Below are 12548 nucleotides of genomic sequence, written 5' to 3'. Positions count from 1 at the left end.
CCTGCCCCCACTTCGTCTGGGCCACCCTGTCACTCCTGAATGGTGGCACTAACACTGTCCCTCACCTCCTGCCCATGTGTGTTCTCCCCACAGTGCTCAGCAGTTCAGCTAATGTGAGCAAAGTCCTGTCATTTCTTTCCTTACTATGGCGGGATTTTGGTCTACAATTTGCTATTTGTTTTCAATTTGTCTCATATCTTTTTGTTTCTGTTCCTCCTTTGCTACTTTCTTATGTGTCAAATAAACAGGTTTTAGTTTATGGTTTTAATTCTCCTAGTGGCTTTTAGCTATATTTCTTTACACTAGTTTTTTATTGTTGTAAGAATGGAAACCCTATTCCTTGACTTTTCACAGTGAAGTTCAGGTTCTATTAAACTACATCTGGCAAAATAAAGGATACTTGTAACAGTGTAGTTTCCTTTAACCTACCATAATGCTATTATTGTTTATATATTATATCAATCTATATTATAAACTCAATGGTACAGTGTAATACTTTTTGTTTTAGACAAGCAGCCATATGTCTTCAGGAAATTAAGAAAATGAGTGTGAATGTGACATGTGTATGTGCATCATTCCTGTTGTTAATTGTTCCTTTCTGTGTATCTGGGTCACCATCTAGTATCATTTCCCTTCACCCTGAAGAATTTCCTTTAAAATTACATGTAGTACAGGAGCCCTAGGAAATGAATTTTATGGTTTTGATGATCTAAAAATGTCTTTATTTTTGCCTCCCCCGCCTTTTTTTTTTTTTTTTTTTTTTTTTTTTTTTGCTTATTAGGGCATTTACGTGTAACAAAATTCACCAGTTTTAGCTGCGCTTTTTGGTGAATATTGGTAATTATTTATAGTCGTGTAACTACCACGCTGCCCAGTAGAGAAACACGGCATGCACAGAACCCCCTGCTAGGCTCCTCCACTGCTTTGGAGTCCTTTCCCCTGCTCCTCGTCCTCAGCTCCTGCTTCCCCAGCCCTTCTCTCTGCCCTCATCCCTCACACCTTCCTCTCCCCTTAGTTCCCACCACCCAGTTACTCCTGAACTGTGGCACTGTAGAGAACAGTTTCTTTTCCCTAAAAACTTTCTTTATACCCCTTTCTATTTAATCCTTGCCTCCCTCCCTCACCCCTTCCCTTCACTTAACCACCACTCTGTGTTCTGTCACTGCAATAGTGAAATTTCTAGAATTTAATGGAATCATATGTTGTGTAGTCCTTTGTTTTGTCTCTCCCTTAGCATAACGATGTTTGAGATGATGCCATTCACTCATTTTTGTTGTTGAGCAGCTGCTGAGTATTGCTGGAATCCCAGTTTATGCATTGGTTTCTCTATTCTCTAGTTGATTGACATGTGGATTCCTCCAGCTAGGGTTTGTTATTAATGAAGCCACTAGAAATAACTGTTTACAAGTGTGGTCTTACATTTTTATTTCTTTTGGATAAATACATATTTGTGGAATTGCTGGGTTATGTGGTAATGGATGGGTAACTGTATAAGAAATTGCCATACTGCTTTACAACTTGGCTGCCACATTTTTTGCATTCCTACCAGCAGTATCAGACATTCTTATTTTACCATATTCTTGACAGTATTTAGACTTATCATATGTCTTTTTAACTTTACCTATTCTAGATGATGGGTGATGGTTTCTCGTTGTGGTTTTAATTTGCACTTCTTAGATGACTAGTATTGTTTGCTATCTTTTCATGTTCATCGAAGTGACTTATTACATATATTTTATGAACTATTTTGCAAATTCAATGATTAATTCCAGAGACTTTTTCAGAATCTCCTAGTGTTTTCTACATATGCAATGAAGCTGGTGACAAAGAAAGACTTGTTTATTCCTTTCCTATCTATTGATCTTTTTTCTTTTAAAATTATTTTTATTTGGTAGACATGAGGTCTCACTATCAGGCTGGTCTCAAACTCCTGAACTCAAGAGATAATCCCATTCAGCCTCCCAAAATGCAGGGATTACAGGCATGAGCCACCATGCCCGGTCTTTCTATTGGTCTCATTTCATTTCATGTAAAAGTGTTCAACCATTGTGGAGGATGGTGTGACCATTCCTCAAAGATCTACAACCAGAAATACTATTTGACCTAGCAACCTCATTACTGGGTATACACTCAAAGGAATATGAATCATTCTACTATAAAGACACATGCATACGTATGTTTATTGAAGTGCTATATTCAATAGCAAAGACATGAAACCAACCCACATGCCCATCAATGATAGTCTAGGTAAAGAAAATGTGGTAGATATACACCATGGAATACTACACAGCCATAAAAAGGAATGAGTTCATGTCCTTTGCAGAAACATGGATGAAGCTGGAAGTCATCATCCTCAGCAAACTAACATGGGAACAGAAAACCTAACACCGCATTTTCTCACTCTTAAGTGGGAGTTGAACAACGAGAACACATGGACACAGTGAGAGGAACAACACACACCAAGGCCTGTTGGGGAGTCAGGAGTGAGGGGAGGAAACTTAGAGGATGGGTGAATGGGTGCAGCAAACCACCGTGGCAGACTATATGTATGTAACAAACCTGCACGTTCTGCACATGTATCCTGGAACTTAAAGTAAAATAAAATAAATTAAATTTTAAAAAGTGCATATCTTATATGTACACATATGTTTATTGAAGCACTATTCACAATAGCAAAGACTTGGAATCAACCCAAATGCCCATAATGTTAGACTGGATAAAGAAACTGTGGCACATATACACCATAGAATACTATACAGCCATAAAAAGAATGAGATTATGTTCTTTGCAGGAACATGGATGGAGTTGGAGGCCATTATTCTTAGCAAACTAACGCAGGAACAGAAAACTATATACCACATATTCTCACTTATAAATGGGAGCTAAATGATGAGAATACATGGGTGCGTAGAGGGGAACAACACACACTGGGGTCCACTTGAGGGTGGAGGGTGGGAGGAGGGAGAGGATCAGGAAAAATAGCTAATGGGTACTAAGGCTTAATACTTGGGTGAGTACTAATGGGTATGGAAATAATCTGTACAACAAAACCCCATGACACAAGTTTATCTATATAACAAACCTGCATATGTGCCCCTTAACTAAAAATAAAAGTTAAATTAAAACAAACAAACAAAGTGCATGTCTGGAAAGAGCATATGGTTGGGTTCCATATTTTTTTAAACCAAGTCACACAATCTCTGCCCTTCATTAAAGAGTTGATTCATATAGGTTTTTGTCATTATTGATATGACAAGTTTTAGGTCTACCATGTTATTTTCACAGTTCTGGTTTCTCTGTTCCTCTTGTCCTGACCCATGTCTTCTTATTAGAAACCACAGAAACAAAAGAAAGTAGAATAACATCTTTAAAGTGCTGGAGGACAAAAAGGTTAACTAAGAATTCTATATCCAGCATAGATGTCGTTCAAGGATAGGCAAATAAGGAGATATTTCAGGTAAAAGAAAATTAGGAGAATTTCTCGCCAGCAGATCTGTACAATAACAACTGGTAAAGAAAATTCTTCAGACTAGAGACAAATGATACCAGGTGGAAAATGAGATGATCAGAAAAGATGAAGATGATCAAAAATGGTAAATACTGAGCTAAGTGCAAAAGGCTATCTTGCTCCCCTCATTTATTCTTACTTTACATGCATAGAACTATTTAAAGATAAGAAAAAGTTTTTTGTCATGGGACTTACAACCTATATAGATACATTCCATATAATATCTATACCATAAAAGATGGACATTTTGCAGAGGATAAATGATTGCAATATTTCTATATTTATGGGTACTAGTACATTATTAACTGAAAGTAGACTGTGAAATGTTAAGAATGAGTTAAGTTCTGAAGGAAATTGCAACACTAAAAACCATTCAAAAGATCAACAAATCTTGGAGATGGTTTTTGGAAAACAAATCCCAGCCAGTCTTGAGTCTCATCATCCTACGACTTCAGAACTATTGCGAATACAAAAGTAATCACAGAACAGTCCTGCCCAGAAAGAGGAGTTATCCCTAAATATGGTGGCCCTGGGACAGTTGGCCCTTTCTGCTGGACCTCTTCCACATGGGCACTTTCTGCAGTGACTTTGTTGTCCTGCTATTCCACTCTACCCAGTGTCCTGACCCAAGAGACAAGGGGCGTCTGCTGCTGTGTCCACACTTGGAGAAGGAAACCTTGATGGTGTTAGTCAATTACAAGCCAGGCATGACAGCTCACCCCTGTAATCCCAGCAGTTCAGGATGCTAAGGCAAGAGGACTGCTTGAGATCAGAAGTTGGAGACCAGCTTGGACAACATTGTGACACGCTCATCTCTAAAAGATATAAAAATAAGTAAACTTAGCTGGGCCTGGTGGTGGGCGCTTGTATTCACAGGTATTGGGAAGGCTGAGATGGGAAGATCCCTTGAGCTTATGGGCTCAAGGCTGCAGTGAACTATTATCGCACCACTGGTCTCCAGTCCAGGCCACAGAATGAGATCTTGACTCCAAAAAATACATTGTAAACCTTTGCTCACTATAGGTTATTTTATTTATTATTTATTCAATATGTATTTTGATTTTATTTCACTGGCAGCACAATAAACCAGGACATGCGGAAACTAGAAATCACATCCACTTTCCAGTGGTAAAAAGCCCAGTCCAGGGAGGTGAGAAGGAGACAGTCCTCATTAGTGCTGAGGATTCAGGGAGAATGAAATGGGCTGAGCAGGAAAGGTTTTTGTTTATTTGTTTGTTTTCTGTGAATGAATGTAACTTTTTATTATGATAGAGTTGTGTTATTAAAGAAATAGATGAAAATGGTTAAGTAAAATCGAATGGCTCTAAAAGTCTTACAATGAAAGCAACAGTCCTGCCATTTGTTCTTTCCAGAGACAAGCACTTTTCATTCTCTCAGTTTTTCCTTCTGGTAGTTGCCTTCATGGGTTTTTCCAAATTATTATTTTTTCAGTTTTTCAAGTGGGTGCATATATTAATACATGTAATTTTAAAAAGCCTCTTCAGTCTATAATGCATCCTAACCGTTCCCTGCCCCATCCCTCCCAATCCTCCAGAGCAATGACTTTCAACTCTTTTAGCAATGTCTTCTGTTTTCCTCCTCACATAACTACTTAGTCATTTCTTGATTATTTTACACATTTGAAGTGATTTCTTGAATGACAGATGAGGATTTAGCTCTTACACCATCACTATCTTCACTTTTCCTCCCATATTGTCCCAAAGTAGTTGCCAGAGTTAGGGGCTAAGCAATCACCACATCATTATGACTATGTACATATTGCTCATTGTTGAGAAGAACAGAGTATTGTGCTCTTACTTCCTATCCTGTACTTCCTTCTGCCCTAGAATTAATGATTGCCTAACCAGCCTTCCCTCTTGTCTTTTTCACTTTTGCTTTATCTTCAATGAATTTCTTCCCAAATGCCCCAAATCTGGCAATAACCTATTATTATTTTTAAGAGAAGGGAATCTCACTATGGTGGCCAGGCTGGTCTGGAAATGTTGGACTCAAGCCAACCTCTTGCTTTTAGCCTCCTAAGTAGCTTTGACTGCGGGCATGAGTCATTCCACCCAGCTAACCTATTAATATTTCTACTTTTGTTTGTTTGTTTGTTTGTTTTTTAAGCCAGCTCCTTAGCTGGAATATTGCCTGTGTTGGATCCTATTTGCTGGATCCATGTCATTCTCTGGTTTGTCTCCTCCTTCATTTTGCGGGAGTATTTTCTCCAATAGCTTCCCAAGAAAGGGTCCATGGAGGTAACCCCTGAGTCTTTGCTTGCCTAAAAATGTATTATTTTACCTTCATCCTTGATTATTTGGCTGAATATAGATTTATCCGTTGAAAATCACTTTCTTTCTAGAATTCTGAAGTCATGCTTCCATTGTTTTCAGCTTTCTTTTTGAGACAGGGTCTCTTCTGTCACCCAGGCTGGAGTGCAGTGGCACAATCACAACTCCCTGCAGCCGTGACCGCGCGGGCTCAATTCATCCACCTCAGTCCCTGAGGAGATGGGACTACAGGTGGGCACCACAATGCCCAGCCAATTTTTGTATTTTTTGGAGAGATGGGGCTTCACCATGTTGCCCAAGCTGGTCTCAAGGGATCTGTCTGTCTCTGCCTTCCAAAATGCTGAACCAATGTGTTACAGGCATGAGCCACTGTGCCTGTCCAGTTTTTCTTTTATTCTCTCTCTTCTTCCTTCATTTCTCAAAGGCATCTCAAACTCAGTGGGCCCCAAACCAAAGTCAAACTCCATCAGAATATCCTGCTACTTCCAATTTTAAAATATATCTTATCACAGTTTCTGGAGCTTCCAGGTTTATGGATTCGTGGGCTGCTTCCAACTGCTAGGAGGGTGGTGCACTCCAACTCCGGGACAGAAGACCCTGTGCTCAGGACTCTTCCAGACTTCTTTATCTGGCTGTTCATCTTCCATAATCAACTGACATTACATCCAAGAGGAAATAATCCAGGCAAGGAAGCACAAGCTAATCAAGTTGTGTAGTTCTGTGGCTGCCAAGTTGTGGTTTTTGACAGATCGTCGCATCAGGGAAGACTATCCTCAAAAAGAGATTTTACGAGCGCTGAAGGCCAAATGTTGTGAGGAGGAACTTGACTTTAGGGCTGTGGTGATGGACGAGGTGGTGCTGACAATCGAGCAAGGAAACCTGGGTCTGCGGATCAATGGAGAGCTAATCACTGCCTACCCACAAGTGGTGGTAGTCAAAGTACCAACCCCTTGGGTGCAGAGTGATAGTGACATCACTGTTTTGTGCCATCTAGAGAAGATGGGATGCCGGTTAATGAACCGACCTCAAGCCATCTTGAACTGCATTAATAAGTTCTGGACATTTCAAGAGTTAGCTGGCCATGGTGTTCCTCTGCCAGATACTTTCTCTTATGGTGGCCATGAAAATTTTGCTAAAATGATGATGAAGCAGAAGTACTGGAGTTCCCAATGGTAGCAAAGAATACGCGGGGTCATAGAGGTAAAGCTGTTTTCTTGGCTCGAGATAAGCACCATTTGGCTGATCTAAGCCATCTTATTCGCCATGAAGCACCATACCTGTTCCAGAAGTATGTTAAAGAGCCTCATGGACGGGATGTACGTGTCATTGTCGTGGGAGGCCGTGTGGTTGGCACCATGTTACGTTGTTCAACAGATGGGAGAATGCAAAGCAACTGCTCATTAGGTGGTGTGGGGATGATGTGCTCATTGAGTGAACAAGGGAAGCAGCTAGCTATCCAGGTGTCTAATATCCTGGGGATGGATGGATGTGGCATTGACCTGTTGATGAAAGATGACGGCTCCTTCTGCGTCTGTGAGGCCAATGCAAATGTAGGTTTCATCGCCTTTGATAAGGCTTGTAATCTAGATGTAGCTGGTATCATAGCAGACTATGCCGCCTCCCTTCTACTCTCTGGCCGGCTCACCCGGCGTATGTCCCTGCTCTCCGTGGTGTCCACTGCCAGTGAGACTAGTGAGCCGGAGCTGGGTCCCCCAGCCAGCACTGCTGTTGACAACATGAGTGCAAGTTCCAGCTCTGTTGACAGTGACCCTGAAAGCAGGGAGCAAGAGCTGCTCACCAAGCTCCCAGGGGGCCTGTTCAACATGAACCAGCTGCTAGCCAATGAAATCAAACTACTGGTGGACTGACTCCACTGGTAATTAACCAACAAAACCCTTGTAAAACTTTCTTTCTTTTTTCTTTTCTATTTTTGAAACCAACTTGCAATGCTGTTCATGGAGGATGCTCAGCAAGATGAGAGAAAATTAGTAGGATTAGTTGGAGAGAGTGGGAGATAGATGAGACCTCTGCTCATAACATGTTACTTTCATTTACAAATCCTACAAATAGAGAGGCAGAATAGGCGGGGTATAGAAGAATGTCAGGCTCTCATAGTTACCCTTTTAAATTGCTAAAAAATTTGTATACTCATAGGCCATGAGGAACAAATACTTTTTTTTTTCATGGTCCCTTGCTTTTGTTTTTGTACAAAAAAAATTATAATAACAGTTTTGCTACAAATATCTGAGTAGCATAACTTCACATTGTGTTGGAAGGTTTGTCACTGAGGAAAACATCTGCTTAAATTACAGGAATTTTTGTATTATACAGCTCTGAAAATTCTGCCATTTCCTTATTAACTAGCAGCTTCAGTTTGTAGTTTATGAAATCTCGAGGGGCTCTTTTACTGGGATTTCTTATTTTTGTTTTTTGTTTTTTTCCCCTTAATTTGGTGGGAGGGTCAAAGTGACTATAACCCAATAAAGACTTCTTAATGACAAAAACAAAAACAAAAACAAAAATCACAGTTTCTTACTACATGCAACCTTCTGGTTCAAACTACCACAATCCCTCACTTGAACTTAGATTTGGATTTCCTGCTTCTGTATTTTTTTAAACCATAAAATATTTCAAATAAACCATGTGTGGCTTTATACTTTTTACTACATAAAAAGAATAAAGATCTGCCAGGTGCGGTGGCTCACACCTGTAATCCCAGCACTTTGGGAGGCCGAGGCAGGAGGATCACTTGAGGTCAGGAGTTCGAGACCAGCCTGACCAACATGGTGAAACCTCGTCTACACCAAAAACGCAAAATTAGCTGGTGTCGTGGTGCACACCTGTAGTCCCATCTACTTAGGAGCCTGAGGCAGGAGAATCGCTTGAACCCGGGAAGTCGGACGTTTCAGTGAGCTGAGGTCAAGCGATTGCACTCCATCTGGGTAACAAGAACGAAACTCTGTCAAAAAAAAAAAAAAAAAAAAAAGATATGAAGAGGTTATATACTTAAACATGGAATTGCTTTAAGTGTTTGCCATTCACGGTTCCCATGCATGCCAGCAGCTTCTTACTGCAAACACCTGGGACTTGCTATAGAGCAGCTGGAGTACGTTCCACCCACACACAGGACAGGGAGCTGACAACCAAGGAGTGGAGGATCAATAATATTCCAGCTTTCTCCCCTCCGTTTCCCCGTATCTCAGCAGTATGGAGCTTGTTACCGATGAGAACCTGCTCATCATTTAAACTGCTTTTCTTACCTTCTCAGTTCCATTTCTCCATACCTCAATTGATGCTTTCTGGTAAGACCTAGCAAATAAACTGTTTTCACTGAAATTTCAGGCTTGGAATCTGCTTTGGCTTCCCCAGTCTAAGACAGAAATAGATTCATTTTCCCATCACTGGAATTCCAGGTAGTTTTCAGTTTTTTACTGTTACAAACAAGGCTGCAACATTTGTCTACAAACCTCTAGATATACACGTAGGAAGATTTTGGTATTTCCCACTAGTGAAACTGCTCAGTCCCAGGGTATGTGCATCTTCATCTTTAATAAATATTACCAACGTTTGAAAAGCCCGACAATGTCAAGGACTGGCCAGAGTCCCATGTGCGATGGGTGTGGAATGGCAGCTCACTGTAGCAGGTGCGGGGACTCAGTTGGGGGCTTGCAGAGGCACTTAGTCATAGCAAGAATGTTTCATAAATGGTATCTGATATATTCAAGACTAGTGCAGAATAAAAACATATTGCTTAGAAATAATTATTCATAGATCCAAAGTCAACAAAAGTCTTTTTCTTCTCATGTAAAAATATATAATTTTTTTTCCAGAGGGAGGAGAACAACTTAAAATAAACCAGAACACACCTTCATATTAATCATTCTTCTCATATACTTCAAATTTGAACTTCATGTCTTTCTCTTCTTGGACATCAGAGAGAACTCCTGGGTATTCTAGCAGAAGTTTATATTTTTCCAAATCAATTTCTGGAAAAACGTGTCACTTTCAAAGTCCCGTATGATCCTTGTCACAAATAGTTTAAGATGGCTTGGGTGATTCATGGCTTCCTTATAAACAGAACTGCCACCAACTATCCAAATCATCTCTACTTTATTGGCTAATTCTGGTTGTTCAGTAAGTTTTAAGATATCATCCAGACTTCTGGCAAGAAAATGAGCTCCTTGTGGAGGTTCCTTGAGTTCTCTGCTGAGAATTAAATTAATTCTATCCTTTAAAGATCGATTCTTCTCAGGAACGGAGAACCGGATCTTCCTATACATAACACCAGATTCTGTTTACCTTCTACTAAAGAGTCTGTGTCATTCTCTGGAAATACCTAAATTCATTCCCGAGCGGCGGCCAGGGCAGGTCCCCGTTCTTGCCAGTGCCCATGTTCTGGGGCACAGCGACGATGCAGTTTAGCAAACGAACCATGACAGTAGCGGTGAGCACCTCGGAGCCCGCTCGCTACACCAGAACGCGCGGCCAAGATTGGCTGGAAGGTTTTTACTTTGAACCTGGAGGATGAGCAATGACATCTCTCTCCACCTCAAAACTCGACCTGAGCATTCACCTTCTGGGAGCAGGAGCAGCGCAGCAGCGCCACCTGGTGGTCGATGCGCTTCCTTTTGCAGATCACTCACAGCCCTGAGGTCCTCCTCTCCTTTCCATGCACCTGGGATTTCTTCACTGGACACCAACCTGCGTCAAGTTTCCTGTAAAGCAAAAGAAGCGCACAGGGCTTGCTCATGGAGTCCCTGCACAAAGTGGCCGTGGGGGCTGCGATGGACACTGCATGGGCACAGCAACTGAGTCGCCACTCACCAAGGCTGACCTGGCAGCTGCCACTGCTGAGGGCCCAGCCGATCAAAAGCAGCTGTTTTATTTTGGACGGAGAAATAAAACAGGGAATGGTAATTAAGAATAAAATAACATTATGATAGATAAATATGCCACTAAAAATATACTAGCAGTTTAAATAATTTTGAGACTATGAACAAGATTATGCCAATGGAGAGAAGTTATTACAAGTAGAGATAGCTGGAGTATTGATCCTCCACTCCTTGGTTGTCAGCTCCCTGTCCTGTGTGTGGGTGGAACGTACTCCAGTTGCTCTATAGCAAAAGATGGTGGGAGGAGGAATGGTGTGATCTCCACCTTTGGCGAGATCCATGTCACCGTGTTCAGGGGAAGGGCCATGAACTCCCCATGCAGAGAAGAGGCTGTGGCCGTGAAGGTGCCTGTGGGAGAGGTGAGGACCCGCTCCCTCTACACTGAGGGCCAAGAGCCTGCAGACGGCGGGGAAGGCTTCCCCTCAGCTGTGTCCTATCAGGTTTTTCCAAGAGTCAAGAAGTAGACCTGCAAATTGCCTCTGCTGATGTGAGCTGCACCCACACCTAGAAGTGAGGTCACGCCTGCTGGGGGTCCTGGGGCTGCTGGTTGTTCTGGGTGCTCAGAGGGAAGATGGGGAGGGGGCTTTGTGCAAAACAGTAACCATACTCTATAAATTATTTTTCCTTAACCTTTGTGTCATAAAATAAAATGTAGGACTCCAGAAGGAAAAAGAAATGGTCTAAAATTTGTGTCCTTGAATAAAAAGTGAACACCCATTAACCACCAGGGATAGACGTTTGTGGAGCAAACCAGAAGCCCCATCATTTCCCCAGCTCAGCAGTAAACTCTTTCCTCCCCCAAATGAAAATACATCCTGACTTTCACATCATCACTTCTTTGTTCTATTTTATATTTTTATCATCCAAAATTATAATTTAGTTTTACCTCTAGAAATACGCTTTTGTTCTCTTTTATTCTATAGATTCTTTCTTGAAATTTATATTGTGTGGTAGAACTTCCCATAGTGTGCATTTTGCTGATTGCTCCCGAAGCCATTGTTTAATATGTGTTTTTATTAACTGTATTGCCTCTAAATTGGTAATTGGCTATGGAGGCTAGCTTATATTCAGGCTTGGTTTCTTTGTCACTTGTACTTGTTTGATGGTGCTGTATTGTGTTCTTCCATCAAGAGGAAGAACCTGACATTAGTTTTTTGTTTTATTGTGTTGTTAATTGCCATTGCTGTTTAATGGTTAACTCCGTTAACTCATGATGGTTTGCAAAAGAGTTATTATAGTCTCGGTCTCTCATTCCTTCCTTATTTATTATCCGAATATCTCTAAGTAAGAGATTCATGCTCCTCTACTGTTTGTTTACTACTAGAAATTTGTTAACCAGAGACTTAGCCAAGCGTCTACTCACCTATGACCCAGTAATAGCACTCTTAGTTGTCAATCAGTAGATATGCTTGTATGTGTGCACCAAACTATATGAAAATATTATTCATAGCAGCACGACTTGTAAAATCTGGATACAACACAATTGTCTATCAAAGTGAAGGGACAAGAAATATGAGCTATTTATAAAGTGGAGCATTGGACAGCCACGGGAGTGAATAGGCTACGACCACACACAGCGAGATGATGAGACCCAGGGGCATGATGGTGACTGTATAATGCCATTCAACTGGAACTAGCAGAACTCATCTGTGTTAGAAATCAAGAGTGGCTACTCTAGGGTGGGGAGGGTGGTTTATGACTGAGGAGGACCCAAAGGTGTTTCCAGCAGGCTGTGATTGGTGTACTTTGATGTGGGTGTTGTTTACCCAAGTGTTCACTTTGTGAAACTACACTGCCCACTTGTGGGTTGTCCTCCTTTCTCCATGCATGCTGTCCTTCCCTCAAATATACATTGCT

General features: G+C 41.2%; 2 pseudogenes; one reads left to right on the top strand and one right to left on the bottom strand.

Annotated features, from left to right (window-relative positions):
• The first annotated feature begins 6509 nt into the window (after nucleotides 1-6509).
• LOC135970660 (beta-citrylglutamate synthase B pseudogene) lies at nucleotides 6510-8315 on the top strand (annotated as a pseudogene).
• Nucleotides 8316-9672: 1357 nt separating this feature from the next.
• On the bottom strand, nucleotides 9673-10233 carry LOC135970442 (dihydrofolate reductase pseudogene; annotated as a pseudogene).
• Nucleotides 10234-12548: the final 2315 nt, after the last annotated feature.

This window comes from Macaca fascicularis, chromosome 4 (assembly GCF_037993035.2).
Source record: "Macaca fascicularis isolate 582-1 chromosome 4, T2T-MFA8v1.1".
In the NCBI taxonomy this organism is placed as follows: domain Eukaryota; kingdom Metazoa; phylum Chordata; class Mammalia; order Primates; family Cercopithecidae; genus Macaca; species Macaca fascicularis.
The sequence above is the reverse complement of the archived record's forward strand: the minus strand, read 5'-3'. Positions and strand labels throughout refer to the sequence as shown.